At 43.4% G+C, this 15,000-nt stretch overlaps 1 long non-coding RNA gene across 1 annotated transcript in view; it reads left to right on the top strand.

The window, feature by feature from the left end:
- The window catches only part of LOC135106180 (uncharacterized), a 52,705-nt gene that overhangs the window by 36,280 nt on the left and 1,425 nt on the right, over positions 1 to 15,000 (top strand). The window contains exon 2 of the long non-coding RNA XR_010271156.1: positions 12,773 to 12,965. This is a non-coding gene — a long non-coding RNA (uncharacterized LOC135106180). The remainder of the gene's footprint in view (positions 1 to 12,772; positions 12,966 to 15,000) is intronic.

Genomic DNA, 15,000 nt, shown 5'->3' with positions numbered 1-15,000 from the left:
CGTTAGTGTCTCGTAAACAAGAGCGAAGGCAACCCACGCGGCTGATCAAACTTACACGCTGTTCTCCGCTGTTCTTGCCTCCTTCCCCGTGTTCCTGGTGGCGGCGGCGGTGCAGGAGGCTCGAAAGCGGAGGAATTGTTTTGCCAAGGTTACTGAACTTACCTTGAAGAAGTCAGGAGGGAATAGAAACCCGGCGCTGGGTGGCTGGCTGGCTGGCTGGCTAGGTGAGAATGGACGGGCCAGACGCTGCTTGTGCCGGGCTGTAAAGTTGGCGAGGTGAGGAAAATAAGCATAAGTGAGGCTGTAAATCTGCGAGGCCCGCGAAGTACTTCCACCGCCGCCTTGTTCTCTGGAATTTACTTATTCATTTCTATAAAATTTTAACGTCTGCTGTGTGCCTCCTTCCCTCCCTCCCTCCCTCCCTCCCTCCGTCTTTCTGTTCCCTGGGCCTCGTGTGTCTTGGCCTGACACACACACACACACACACACACACACACACACACACACACACACACGCACCGTTGTTGATGCAAGAGGACGACTCACAGGTGCATTAATACCTACACACGAGGGCCACGCCACCTGCCGCGCCCCGCCCTGACATGCAACCACAATGAAGCTAATGCCGCTGCAAGACGTGTGGATAATTCAAACTTCTCGACGACGTGTGAAAATCTAGCAGTACAGCAGGCGTCAGCGCGGCGACACCCACCGCCCGACAGACGAGGAGACCAACCACACGTTCCCGGGCTGTGGTGACCGTGGCGTTAAGTGTTGCGCGCCGCTCCCACCTGACAGAATCTTGGCCACCTGACTCTTGACACGTTAGCAGAGACCTTGAAGTTGGTGTGTATTTCCGTGGGAGTGTAGCATGCGTGGCTTGTAGCAGGTTCTCTTACTAAGCCATTCATCATCTGCGTGTTATTTTCAATTACGAACACAGCTAGCATCTTTATTAGTAGTGTCGGAAGATAAGTGTCATCTCTAGCTATCTAAAAACACGTAAAGTTACAAAAAGCGTTGGTTAAACAATGCAATCAACAGGTTAAGAGGATGCTATGCTGCTCACTAATCTAAAAAGCCCAGAAGAAACGAACAAAAAAGCGGACGCAAAACATGAAAATGACTACATGCATTTGAGAAAGAAAGAAAGAGAGAGAGAGAAAGAGGCCCCGCTGAATTGAAATGTGACGCAAAACATGAAAATGACTACATGCATTTGAGAAAGAAAGAAAGAAAGAGAGAGAGAGAAAGAGGCCCCGCTGAATTGAAATGTGCTGCTGTGTTTCTATCGTATATCTACAAGCGAAGCCCAACAATAAACCCAGGCCTCGCGTACACCAGAGAATCAACAATCACTCCTTTGTGGGAAGCGAGCAGAAGGGGATGCATCTCGTCCACGCCGGCGCCTGAATGACAAGTTAGACATTAGACGAACGAGAATACAGAGAAGGAGACACGACGAGACGCAAGGTGAGGCGAGATGAGGAGGCGAGACACTGGTGAGAATGATGAACTGGGCATACTTGGCAGGCTGGGCAAAGGGCAAGAACTGCGAGGTATGAAGGTATTAGTCTTGCCCCGAATAAGTGAAGGAGAGACCTGGCGCCAGTGATAAGTTACAGGTTCGCACAACAGGAATACACGAGAAAATTCAGTGCCGGGTGATAAGTTAAATGAAGGGAATATTAATGGAAACTTGCTTTGTGAGATAAGTTGCGAGTCAAAATGAAATTGAATGTTCCAGAGAGAGAGAGAGAGAGAGAGAGAGAGAGAGAGAGAGAGAGAGAGAGAGAGAGAGAAGGAAAGTTTTAGAGAAGCGACTGGTGGGGAGATAAACTAAGGGAGAATAGCGGGTGATGAATAATGAAAGAAAGCAAGGATGAGTTAGATAGATACATAATTTAAGGGAGTAGCGAGAGAGAGAGAGAGAGAGAGAGAGAGAGAGAGAGAATGAAAAACAAACTAAAAGAAAAAACGGGAATGTAATGAAAAAAAAAGCAAGAAAATAAATTCAACAGATAAGAAAATACAAAAAAAAAAAAAACCGTAAAGGAGAAAGAACAAAAATCATTATTATTTTTAAGGTACATTAATAGCATAGGCAGTGGGATTAGTAGCGTTGTTAGTAAATTTGCGGATGACACGAAAATAGATTAACAAACTCGGATTCGGATAGATTAACGAAGTTAGATTCGGATTCTTAACTTAGCGAATATTTAGAAAAAAGTTGAATAAAGAAATTAAGAAAAGAAAACAAAATAAAAAAAAATATTGAACGCAGAGTATTTAGGAGGAGGAGGAGGAGAACGAGGAGGAGGAGGAGGAGGAGGAGGAGGAGGAGGAGGATCATGTAACCACGCACACGGATCCTTCAGTCACTCCTCCCTCCCTTGACATTTCGTGCTGAGGGTAAACTTGAGTCTACCCTCCTCCTCCTCCTCCTCCTCCTCCTCCTCCTCCTCCTCCTCCTCCTCCTCCTTCTCCTGCTTAGTTTAGTACCGATAATAATGCGCCGCCTTTTTATCTCTCTCCGTTACCGCCTTAGAGGAGGAGGAGGAGGAGGAGGAGGAGGAGGAAGAAGGGGACGCCTCTAACTCAAGTAATTTCATGGGACAGGTGTAAACTTTGAATAAATTAGACAAAGAAAAAAAAGGAACCACAGCGTGAGAGAGAGAGAGAGAGAGAGAGAGAGAGAGAGAGAGAGAGAGAGAGAGAGAGAGAGAGAGAGAACGTTTGACTCTATGAAGGAACAAAAAAGTGAAAAATTTTAATCGTGTGTCGTATTTTGTTTATTATTAATTTTTCAGACTGTTTTATTTTGCCTTTTTTTTTTTTTTATTTTGTCGTGCAGTTCAGTGTTTGGTGTTTGTTTACCTGTTTGTTTACCTGTTTGTTTACCTGTCGTGCTCCTGCCGCTTCCTGTGTGTGTGTGTGTGTGTGTGTGTGTGTGTTTGGATGAGATTAAACTTTAAGTATATTTATTTATCTTGTTCACGGCGGCTCTTCTAGTAAAAACAAACAGATAGATAAATAAATAAATAAAATAGAACTGAAAAATAACACGATGATGCAAGGAAAAAAAAAACATTCGATCTGCGTAAGAATATTAAAGAACAAAAAACTTAATTGAATATTCCTCTGTGTCTTATCCGATAATTCACTTCAGAACACCATACACTTGATTTTACGAAGGAATGGAGGTTTAATTGGAGATTTTATGCTTTTCTCTCTCCCTCTCTTCCATACCTTTCATTATTTATGGCTGGGATTCTTCGTGTCCTTCTGTTTAGAGACGCACGTGTGACTGATGGTGATGATAGTGATGATGATGATGATAGTGCTGGGTGTGGGTGTGGTAGAAGGAAGAGGAATAGGAAGAGAAGATAAAGAAGGATATTTTTTCTTACTTTTCATGCATATTGTAAAAAAAAGAAATAGTAAAGAATTATATAGAAATTTAAGTATCGATTTGTTCTCAGAGGAGCCTACGGTCGTTTGTGTGTGTGTGTGTGTGTGTGTGTGTACGTAAGCGAGTAGGCGTGCACCAAGACGAGGAGGCGAATCCCTTCATTAAGGAGAATCCAATCCTAAGCGAGAGTTTCCGCGGGACATTTACGGCCGGATGAGAGACGATAAGAGATCGGATCCGCCTTCGTGCGCATTGTTTGCCCCGCTGGAGACAAAAGCCGATGGAACACCAACGCGAGGCACCGGCTAATGAACAGCGTCCGTTTATGCCGCGGGAACCTGAGGCACGAATACAGGAACAGCCGTGGAGACGCGAGAAACGACCGCCATTACACGAACCCTTGCTCTCGTGAACCCAAACAAAAGTGAATCGCGAAACTATAAGTGCCAGACTCCTCCTCCTTGCGGGCTTGGAGTTTCCTTCCGCACGTATTCCTGTCCCTGGAGTTTATAGATCTAGTCTGTTTCCAGGAGCAGGAGGAGGAGGAGGAGGGGGAGGAAGAAGAGGAAGTGGAGGAGGAGGAGGAGGAGGAGGAGGAGGAGGAGGAGGAAGAAAATAGTTACCGCTTCTTGAATATTATTTGCGAGTGTAAACAGGTTTCACACATTCTGGTGTAGCATTGTATTAGTGTAACGGGTTTTATTGTGCGTGTGTAGGGGAGAGAGAGAGAGAGAGAGAGAGAGAGAGAGAGAGAGAGAGAGAGAGAGAGAGAGAGAGAGAGAGGGTAGTGTCTCATACATAGTGTATATCTACCTTCATCTAAAGTAATAGGAGTGTTAGAGTGGAGGAATTTAAGCTACTGTTTGATGGAGAGAGAGAGAGAGAGAGAGAGAGAGAGAGAGAGAGAGAGAGAGAGAGAGAGAGAGAGAGAGAGAGAGAGAGAGAGGAGACAAAGGAATAGAACGGGATTGAATGAATAATGAAAATAGGAGGAGGAGAAAAAGAAGTAAAGAAAGAAAGAACAAAAGACAAAAAGAAGAAGGAAGTAAGAGAATGAGAAAAGAGAGAGAGGGAAGTTCAAGGCAAGGAGGTAATGAGTGAATGAGAGAGGGAGGGAGAGAGAGAGAGAGAGAGAGAGAGAGAGGCAGGACGGAGACAACGAGAGAGAGAGAGAGAGAGAGAGAGAGAGAGAGAGAGAGAGAGAGAGAGAGAGAGAGAGAGAGAGAGAGAGAGAGAGGAGAAGCATGCACGCCAGCCCTGCTCAACTTGTTTATATAATTAATGATTCATTTGTATGCTGGTCCTTGCTTCACCTTGCTGTCCTCAGGTGTGACGCCACTCAGGTGTGTAATAATAATAATAATAATAAACGGTTTATTATTTAGGCAGTTGACAAACTGAAAATGTACATAGGGGATGGGGAAAAACTTAACATTAATCCTAACGGTAAGACTAATCTAGGAGGGAAATACTATTGATTGATGGCTCGCACCATGGTGGGAATCGCACTGAGTCTGTACCGGTCCGTGCGCGGCGCCTTCAGGGGCGTTATTTTGTTGTGGTGTCTGGTGGCACGGACAGGGCGAGGCGCGTCGGGCGGCAGCATGTCTCTGAGACGCGGATGATGCAGTAGTCCCTTCCCAAACTTCTCCAGAGCCTCTCGGTGCCTGGTGGATATTCTGGACAGACTCAGGGTGGTCAGGGCTTCTTCATAGGTGGTGTATGCAGGGCCAAGGATGACCCTGCACGCCCTTTTCTGCACACTCTCTAGCTGTAGCTGTTGAGTGTGTGTGAGGGAGGAGGACCACGCTGGGGAGGCGTACATGAGTTTGGGGAGGATGAAGGTGAGGTACACCCCCCTTAACTCATCTGTCGGCGTCCCCAGCGACCTGAGTCTGCGCAGCATGTACAGCCTGTAGGTAGCTGATCTCACGGTGCTGGCGACATGCTGCTTCCAGGTCAGCTGGTCGTCCACCGTGACTCCGAGAAGCTTGGCACATTGGACCACCTGGAGGGGGTGAGGGCCCACTGTGAGCCGGGGAGGGGGCACTGGTACAGAGGAGGTACAGAAATGCATCACCACAGTTTTGCTGTGGTTGATGGTCATCCTGCTCTCCTCTGTCCACGTCTGCAGTCGCTCCAGAATTGCTTGCAGTGGCGAGTAGTCCGGGTTCTTGTTGGAAACTGGGACGCCCACGGTGCAGTCGTCCACATACTTCCAGCGATGGTATGTCTGTATACCTGTGTGTGTGTGTGTGTGTGTGTGTGTGTGTGTGTGTGTGTGTGTATGGTCTTATCTATGAATTGTGTGAATGTTTGTGTACATCTCTCTCTCTCTCTCTCTCTCTCTCTCTCTCTCTCTCTCTCTCTCTCTCTCTCTCTCTCTCTCTCTCTCTCTCTCTTACCTCTCTTCTCCCCTCCCTCCCTGCCTCCTTCCTCTTTTCCTCCCTCACTATCTCCCTCTCTCCCTGACACATCTTCGTCTCTTTCTCCCTCTCTGTTTCTTCTATCTCTCCTTCCTTCGTCTCTTACTTGTTTTCCTTCTTCATTTATCTCTCCCTCCTTCATCTCTCTGATTTCTCTTTCATTCTCCTCTTTGTAATCTCTATCTTATTTTCCTCTTTTGTCTTTTTCGTTCTCATCGCTTTCTTTGTCTTTCTCTTCTTCCCTTATTCGCTTGAACTTCTGTGTCCACTCCTCTTCTTCTTTCTTCTCCTCCTCCTCCTCCTCCTCCAACAATTTTCTATATCAAGGGTACGAGAGAGAGAGAGAGAGAGAGAGAGAGAGAGAGAGAGAGAGAGAGAGAGAGAGAGAGAGAGAGAGAGAGTAAAAAATATGGCAATTACTCGCAACTTATCCCAACTTCTCTCAGCTTACACCTCTAATTAATTAATGTGTGTGTGTGTGTGTGTGTGTGTGTGTGTGTGTGTGTGTGTGTAACCCGCGCCGTTAATAACAAAGGAACCATAACAATTTAAAAGAAGGGACGAAAATAAGATACATAATAAAGAACGTAAATGAATAAACAGGTAAAGAAAAGAATAAGTCATGAACATTTAAATAACGAAGGAAAGACGGTGAAAATAACAACAGCCTAGAAAAAATAACAGAAAAAACACATTTACAACCAGAGAGAGAGAGAGAGAGAGAGAGAGAGAGAGAGAGAGAGAGAGAGAAACACATTTACAACCAGATAGAGAGAGAGAGAGAGAGAGAGAGAGAGAAAGTAGCACCACATTCTGAAACACTCGTGGCTTCACCTTCCCTACACTCAAAACACTCTAACAATTGAAGTCACACACCTTTCTAGATACGTTTTCATGATTCCAGTGACAGACGAACAACATTTCTACACTATGAACAAGAAAAACACACTTGAGAACCCAGTAGATCATCTTTGTGGCCTTTAAAAACAGTCTTTCTGATGGAGGGACATACACAGCAAAGAGGTTCTGTATACGAGGCAAAGAAAGGAGGCGTGAGACAGAGGCGTATTTGACACAGCACATGTTCAGTCTGGGCAGACATTCTACAGGTTTTAATAGCACATAAAAACCCCGTTAATGCCAATCCCAGCCTCCACCTCAGTGTATTCCAGGATTATTAAGATTCCCCAATGAATTCCTGGTGTGTTTATTGCCGCCAAACACTTATAAACGAGGCATAAGTGAGGTGAAAGGGGGAGAGAGAGAGAAAGAGGGAAAGAAAGAGAGAGAGAGAGACTAGTGGGTACATCGCAGTAATTGGATATAAAGAAATGCAAGTAAAAGTAATTGGAAAAGAGAAAACAGCATTATAGTGTTTGGCAAATGTAGTTGTCATAGTAAATATTAGTAGTAATGGTAAAGATATTTTGTAGAAGTGAAGGAAGAGAAGGTAAAGAATATAATAGATCTAAAAATATATGCATAGGAATTTAGTTAATGAAAAAAAAGTCGAAAAATGAAGGGAAAGAGAAAAATTATATATCGTGAAAGAGGAAAAGAAAATTAAAAAATAAATCTTAAAAAATACACGAAGTAGGAAAAATGAGAAAAAAAATGAAGATGGTAAAGGAGAAAAATATGCCTCGAAAAATGCGAAAATCAATATACAAATAATAAAAAAGAGAAAATATAATAGAAAAAAATAAAGATTGAGAAATAAGAAAAACAAAACAAAACAAAAATAAATATAATAACAAATAAGAAAAAATCGAAAAAAAAGAAAAAGAAAAGAATTAGAGAGCATAATGAATGACATCCCCATATAACCTCCCATTTCTTCCTCCCATTCCTCCCATCTCCCATCACCCCATTACCCTCACCCCAATTACGTAGATGCGCTCCTCTCCCTTCACCTGGCTCCCTCTCACCTTGGAAATGGGGGTGATGGGGAAGGAGGGGAAGGTGAGGGAAAGGAAAGGGGGAATGGGTCTTTTGGAGTTGTAATTGTTGGGTCATTGTGGTGATGGTGATAATTGTGGTGATGGTGTTGTGGTTGGCAGTGGAGATGGTGGTGATGTGTTTGTGGTGGAGGTAATGATGATAAGGAGAAGGATGTGGAAGAAGAAGAGGAGGAGGAGGAGTAAGAGGAGGAGAATGTGGAAGAGGAGTAAGAGGAAAGAGGAGGCTAAGGAAGAGATGGAAGAGGAGGAGGATGTGGTGAAGATGATGAATGGGAAGGAGGAGGAGGAGGAAAAAGAGGAAAAAGAGGAGGAGGAGGAGGATGTGGAAGAGAAGATGAAAGAGGAGGAGGAAGAAGTGGATGAGAAGAGAAAGAGATGAAGGAAAATTAAGTCGAGGAGGAGGAGGAGGAGGAGGAGGATGTAGAAGAGAATATGAAAATAGAAGACAATAAGGAAAAGAAGAAGGAAGAAGAGGATGAGAAGAGAAAGAAGAGGAAGAGAAGAGAAAGTAAGAAGATAAATTTTTGTGTCGATTACAACTTATGAAAAATTACACACACACACACACACACACACACACACACACACACACACACACACACACACACACACACACACTAGCCATGAGCATAGACTCTTAATTTTAGGCCTATTTGTACCCCATGCTGGCCACTAATGGGGGGAGGGGGCAGGATAGGCCTATACAGAAAACCTCCTTGACTCTCCCCCCTACAATTCATTTCTCCCTAGGTAATATGTGAATGGTAACCTGACTCTTCCTTCTCTATCATTTCTCCATCTTTCATTGTACTTTCTCTCCTTTCTCTTTCTTACTTTCTTCTTTTCTTCCTATTCTGTTCCTCGCTTCTTTATTTTCTTCTCCTTTTTTTCTTCTTTCCATCTTTCTCTACATTCTTTCTGTTCCCTTGTGTTTCCTTCCAATATTCATCTCTCTCTCTCTCTCTCTCTCTCTCTCTCTCTCTCTCTCTCTCTCTCTCTCTCTCTCTCTCTCTCTCTCTCTCTCTCTCTCTCTCTCTCTCTCTCTCTCTCTCTCTCTCTCTCTCTCTCTCTCTCTCTCTCTCTCTCTCACCTCCCCATCATCTTTTCCCCTTCTCTTCCTTATCTTTCCCCTATTCTATTCCCTCTTTCAATTTACACCTCACTTTCCCCTTCTCCCTCATGTCCTCTTTCCTGCCTGCATCTACCTCTCCCTCTCTCCTCTCCCTCTCTCTCCCCTCTCCCCTCTATCTCTCTCTTTCTCTTCTCTCAGGGACTGACCGGCCTCATCTCAAGAGTTTTAAATCATAGAGAGAGAGAGAGAGAGAGAGAGAGAGAGAGAGAGAGAGAGAGAGAGAGAGAGAGAGAGAGAGAGAGAGAGAGAGAGAGAGAGAGAGAGAGAGAGAGAGAGAGAGAGAGAGAGAGAGAGAGAGAGAGAGAGAGAGAGAGAGAGAGAGAGAGAGAGAGAGAGAGAGAGAGAGAGAGAGAGAGAGAGAGAATAAGAAAACCAGGAAGAACAAGAACAAGCAAAGAAGATAAAGACAAGGAATAACAAGGGATAACAAGAACAACAACTGCAAAGAAGAATAAATAAGAAAATTGAACACGAACAAGAAGAGAAGAAGGAGAAAGAGAAGAAGAGGAAGAAGATTAATCAGGAACAGAAGCGAGAGAGAGAGAGAGAGAGAGAGAGAGAGAGAGAGAGAGAGAGAGAGAGAGAGAGAGAGAGAGAGAGAGATGTCCACAGGAGGAGAAATTATGAGGCAGTACCAGTAAGATATCTCTCAAATTCTTCTCTCCACCCCTCCACTTCTCTCCCTCCGGGGCCACATAAATCTGAAATAATGATGAGAAAAATGTAAATGTTTCTCTCTCTCTCTCTCTCTCTCTCTCTCTCTCTCTCTCTCTCTCTCTCTCTCTCTCTCTTACTCTTCATCCTCGTCTTCTCTTTCTCCTTTTTCTTTTCTTGTCTATGTTTCATCTTGTTCTTCGTTGTTGTCTTCTTCTGCCTCTTGTTCTTGTTGTTTTTGTTCTTTTTTCCTTGTTTTTCTTGGTCTTGTTCTTTTTTCTTGTTCTTCTTCTTGTTTTCCTTCTTTCAGCTTCCTTGATTTCCTTATCGCTTTCTTTATGTGTGTGTGTGTGTGTGTGTGTGTGTGTGTGTGTGTGTGTGTGTGTGTGCGTGCATTCGTTTGTGACTTGCGTGATGTTTTTCTTTGCTTATTTACTTAGATGAATATTGTGTTGTGTTTGTTTGTCCTGTTTTTTCTTTGTTATTTTTTCCTGAGTTTGTTTTATCGTGTGTGTTTGTCTCCTCCTGTTTGTGTTTGTGTGTGTGTTTGTTTATTTGCTTTTCATTAACTTTGCTTGTTGAATTCTCATCTATGACTTTCTCGCTTTGTTTATCCGTTCGTTTGTTTCATTGTTACGTAATGCAGTCTCTCTCTCTCTCTCTCTCTCTCTCTCTCTCTCTCTCTCTCTCTCTCTCTCTCTCTCTCTCTCTGGTCATCAATCTGTCTGCCTGTCTTTCCTTTTATTAATCCTGTCATCTACCTGCCTACCTCCCTACCAGCGACCTGTCTGTTTGCCTACCTACCAGTCTATCTACCTATCTATCTATCTATCTATTTATCTATCTATCTGTCATTCTATTTCTTCTATAAGTCTTTCCACCTCTTATTTATTATTCATCTATGTAGCTAACTAATTTCTTAAGTATTTGCTCACTCACAACCTATCTACCTATCTATTTATTTATTTACTTATGTATTTATTTGTTGTTATTATTTTTATTATTATTATTATTATTATTATTATTATTATTATCTGTTTATTTACATCTATTTGTCATCATGTCTGCCCTTCATCCGCCCTCATCTCATCCGTGTGTGTGTGTGTGTGTGTGTGTGTGTGTGTGTCCCGTCTCGTGTAATACGTGTAGGATATCAATTTTTTACCTCCATTCAAAACGCCAGATAAAAATTTTCCCTGTTCCATCAATAGTTCCTTTCCAGAGAGAGAGAGAGAGAGAGAGAGAGAGAGAGAGAGAGAGAGAGAGAGAGAGAGAGAGAGAGAGAGAGAGAGAGAGAGAGACAGGAATCGTTTTCAAAATATTTAGCGTTTTCTCTTTATTTATTTGTATCCCTCACTTTTTCCTTTTCTTTTTTTTTGTATACAACTCCCAAACTGACATTTTTATTTTATTTTGTGAGCCAGGAATGCAATATGTCTGCCTCTGTAGTGGTAGTTTCTTTCTTTCTTTTTTTAGTTTTGTAGCAGGTGCGGTAGTAGTAGTAGTAGTAGTAGTAGTAGTAGTAGTAGTAATAATAGTTTTTTTCATTGATTTGATTATTGAATTTCTGTTAGTAGTAGTAGTAGTAGTAGTAGTAATAGTTTTTTTCATTGATTTGATTATTGAATTTCTGTTATCTTGTTTTCAGCGTCATTGTAGCAATAATAGTAGTAGTAGTAGTAGTAGTAGCAGTAGTATGAGTAGTAGTAGTAGTAGTAGTAGCAACAGTAGCAGCAGAAATAATAGTGTGTGCGTATGTATGTTTGATCTACCTCTGCTTCATTTATTTATTTATCTGCATATATATTTTTTTCGTGATACAATTTTAAAGAACCAAGGAGAAGCGTGGGAATTGTTAGAGTTGACGTTATATATTTTACACACGTTTTATTCCCTCAATTGATACGCGAATGTTGCTGCGTGCGTGTGTGCGTCCGTACGTGTGTGTGTATGTGTACGTGTGTGCGTCCGTACGTGTGTGTGTGTGTGTGCGCGTGTGTGTGTGTGTGATTCTATAAATAAATTTCTCCTATCTGCCTTTCTATCTGGCCTGGCTGCCCCTGTAATCTCTCTCTCTCTCTCTCTCTCTCTCTCTCTCTCTCTCTCTCTCTCTCTCTCTCTCTCTCTCTCTCTCTCTCAGGGGTGAAAGAAAGAGTTCTGGCGGGGAGAATATTAAGATGCGGGAAGAGAAGCTGATGGACTAAAGGTGACGAGAATCCAGACAGCCTAGGGAGAGGGAGAGGGAGAGGGAGAGTAAATGACATGGAGAGAGAGGAAGAGGGATAGGGTGAAAGGTCTTTTTTTCATTTTTTTCATTGATTATTGAATGAATTATGTGTTTTTTGTTTGTTTATTTGCATTTTTTGTAGTACTAGTAGTGGTGGTGGTGGTGTTGTGGTGGTGGTGGTGGTAGTGAAAGTGTTAGGTTGGTGGTGGTGGTGGTGGTGGTGGTGGTGACGACGAAACTCCCCAGTTCAGATTAAACCTTTCATTTCCTTTGATCTTCTTTCCTTTTAACTTCTTTTTTTCACTCTTGTTTCATATTGACTTATTATTCAAAGTGTTTTTTTATTTGTTTATATTTTATTGGCAAATCTAACACACACTTTACCTTGTTCAAAAATTCTTTCTTTTCTTTTAGTCATTTGTCTTTTCGTGTCTTTTTTTCTTCCTGTGTCTTTCTTCTTTTGAATAATCTCCCTTTCCATCATTCTTTACCTCTCTTTCTTTTCTTTCTTTCTTTCCTCCTTTTTCGGTTATTTATTGTACCAGTTTATCCTTTCCTCTCTTTTCTTCTCTTCCTTCCTTTAAGTTACCTGTAGTTCTTATTCCATTTCTCTTATATACCTTTCATTCTTTCTCTTTCCTTCCATTTCTCATTCTTTCTTCCGTTCCTGTGCTGTTTCTCTCCCCACAGTTACTTTCGCCTCGCTTTTCCTTCAATCTTTCTTATACATCTTTCCTTTTAGTCTTTCTCTCTCCATTTCTCACCCATTTCTTCCGTTCCTCCGCTATTTCGCCCTCCCTCTTCCCTCTCTTCTCCCTTTTTCTCTCCCCACCGTTGCTTCGCTTCGCTTTTCCTTCCCTGGCCACTATCACGCCCCATCCATCAGCCTCTCCTTCACACGCACCCCACTCAACCTTCCATTTCTCCCTCCTTCCCTCCCTCCCTCCTTCCCTCCCTCAGCCCACCGCAGGAGTGCCAGACTACAGTGCCTCCTGCGCCCCGCCCCCCTCGTTGGCAAGATGTATGGTACTGGGTAGGCCTCCACGTGCCCCTTCAGCCTCCCTCCCCCTTCCTCCTCCTACTCCGACCACCACCACCACCACCACCACCCATCACCTCGAGTCTACGTTGGAATGTGTTTTGGTGAGTTTAGGTACGTGTCTTTTTTATTTTTTTGTTCTTTTTTTATTTATTCTTACATCCTCTCCCCTTCTCTCTCCCTCTCTGTCTCACTGTCTTTCTGTTTTCTTACTCTGTCTCTATTCTTCCTCTCTCCTTCACCTCACCGCCGCCGCACCTTGTCTTGTGGCTTAGAAGTTTACAAGTTGTTTTAGTCTTTTTTTGTCTAGTAGTAGTAGTAGTAGTAGTAGTAGTAGTAGGAATAGGAGTAAGCATCTATTAAGTCTAACGTATACTTACACAACATTGCAAACAAATTAACCTCAATTTTCCTTATTTTTATTTATTTTTCTTAACACAAACACCATCTTACCTACATTTAGCTGAGATTGCATTAACATGACGCAAATCAGACATTATCTATACCATTTTTTTCCTCTTCCCTTCTCTCCTTTCGTCATTCAGTACCAAGGCAAGGCTGAGGAGGTGTGTGACTTCCTGGCGCGTCTAGGAGTCCTGAGCACACTCCTGGCGATCCTCAGAAGCCAGGATCCTTGTACTGCTGCCTTGTTGGGAGGGAAATACTGTCTTTTATGTTACACTGCTGAGGGAGAGAGGGAGGGAGGGAAGCAGAGAGAGAAAGAGTGGGAGAGGGAGAGAGGGAGGGAGGGAGGGGAACAGAGAGAGAGAAAGAGAGAGAGTCAGTCTGCCAGCCATGTCTCTTTATTTTTCGTTTTTCTTCTTTCTCTTTTTTATTCCTTTGTACTTCGTGTTTGTTTATTTTTTTGTGTGTTTGTGTTCATGTAGTGCTTTTTTTATCTGTTTTTTTTTTTTGTTTTTTTCTTTGTGTTTTCTTTTGTTTCTATTTCTGTTTGCTTTTCCTGTTTGTTTCTCTTTTTTGTACGTCTTTGTATTCTGTCTCTCTCTCTCTCTCTCTCTCTCTCTCTCTCTCTCTCTCTCTCTCTCTCTCTCTCTCTCTCTCTCTCTCTCTCTCTCCAGCCATCCACTTCCTACCATCCTCACTCTATCTCTCCTTCCCTCCTTCCCTCTCCTGTATCTCCTTCTCTCCCTCTCCCTCTCCCTCTCCCTCTCCCTCTCCCTTCTGTCTGTGTATAAAAACGAAATTCTCCAATGGAAGAGGCAACCCACGGCACGCCACGGCCAGTAATGGGATAAGAGGGAGGGGAGGGAGAGGAGGGAGCGAAGGGAGAGGAGGGGGGTGGGAGAGGAGGGAGGGAAGAGATAGGTTAAGAAGAACGGTGGTAGGGGAGGTGACAGAGGGACAGGAAGAGGAGGAGGAAAAAACAGGGGTATGAGAGAGAGAGAGAGAGAGAGAGAGAGAGAGAGAGAGAGAGAGAGAGAGAGAGAGAGAGAGAGAGAGAGAGAGAGAGAGAGAGAGAGAGAGAGAGAGAGAGAGAGAGAGAGAGAGAGAGAGAGAGAGAGAGAGAGAGAGAGAGAGACTAAAAGGAAATACGAAACAAGAGGAAATAAAACTATTGCGTAAAGATACAGCTGATAAATTGGACAAAAGTGAGAGAGAGAGAGAGAGAGAGAGAGAGAGAGAGAGAGAGAGAGAGAGAGAGAGAGAGAGAGAGAGAGGAAATGCCAAAAGTAAATGTGAGGTAAGGGAAAATTATTAAACCTTATCTCTCTCTCTCTCTCTCTCTCTCTCTCTCTCTCTCTCTCTCTCTCTCTCTCTCTCTCTGATTCACAACTTTACCTCACTTCACATTTATTCTTAGTATTCCCCCTTTGCACCTTCCACCCCCCCCATCTCTCTCTCTCTCTCTCTCTCTCTCTCTCTCTCTCTCTCTCTCTCTCTCTCTCTCTCTCTCTCTCTCTCTCTCTCTCTCTGTATAAATGGGTATTCTTATCCTTGCGCTGCCTTGACGCACAACCTGAGGGGACCAGACGCCGCCCTTGAGGGGAAATTGACACGAGGAGATAAGGGGAGGAAGGCCTGACCCCTCCCTCACCTCCCTCACCTCCCTTCCCATCCCCTCCCCTCTTCTGCTCTCCTCTGTTCCCTCTTTCCCCTCTTCCTTTCCATTTTCCTGATATAGAGCTTG

Source organism: Scylla paramamosain, chromosome 13 (assembly GCF_035594125.1).
Source record: "Scylla paramamosain isolate STU-SP2022 chromosome 13, ASM3559412v1, whole genome shotgun sequence".
Classification (NCBI taxonomy): Eukaryota; Metazoa; Arthropoda; class Malacostraca; order Decapoda; family Portunidae; genus Scylla; species Scylla paramamosain.
The sequence above is the reverse complement of the archived record's forward strand: the minus strand, read 5'-3'. Positions and strand labels throughout refer to the sequence as shown.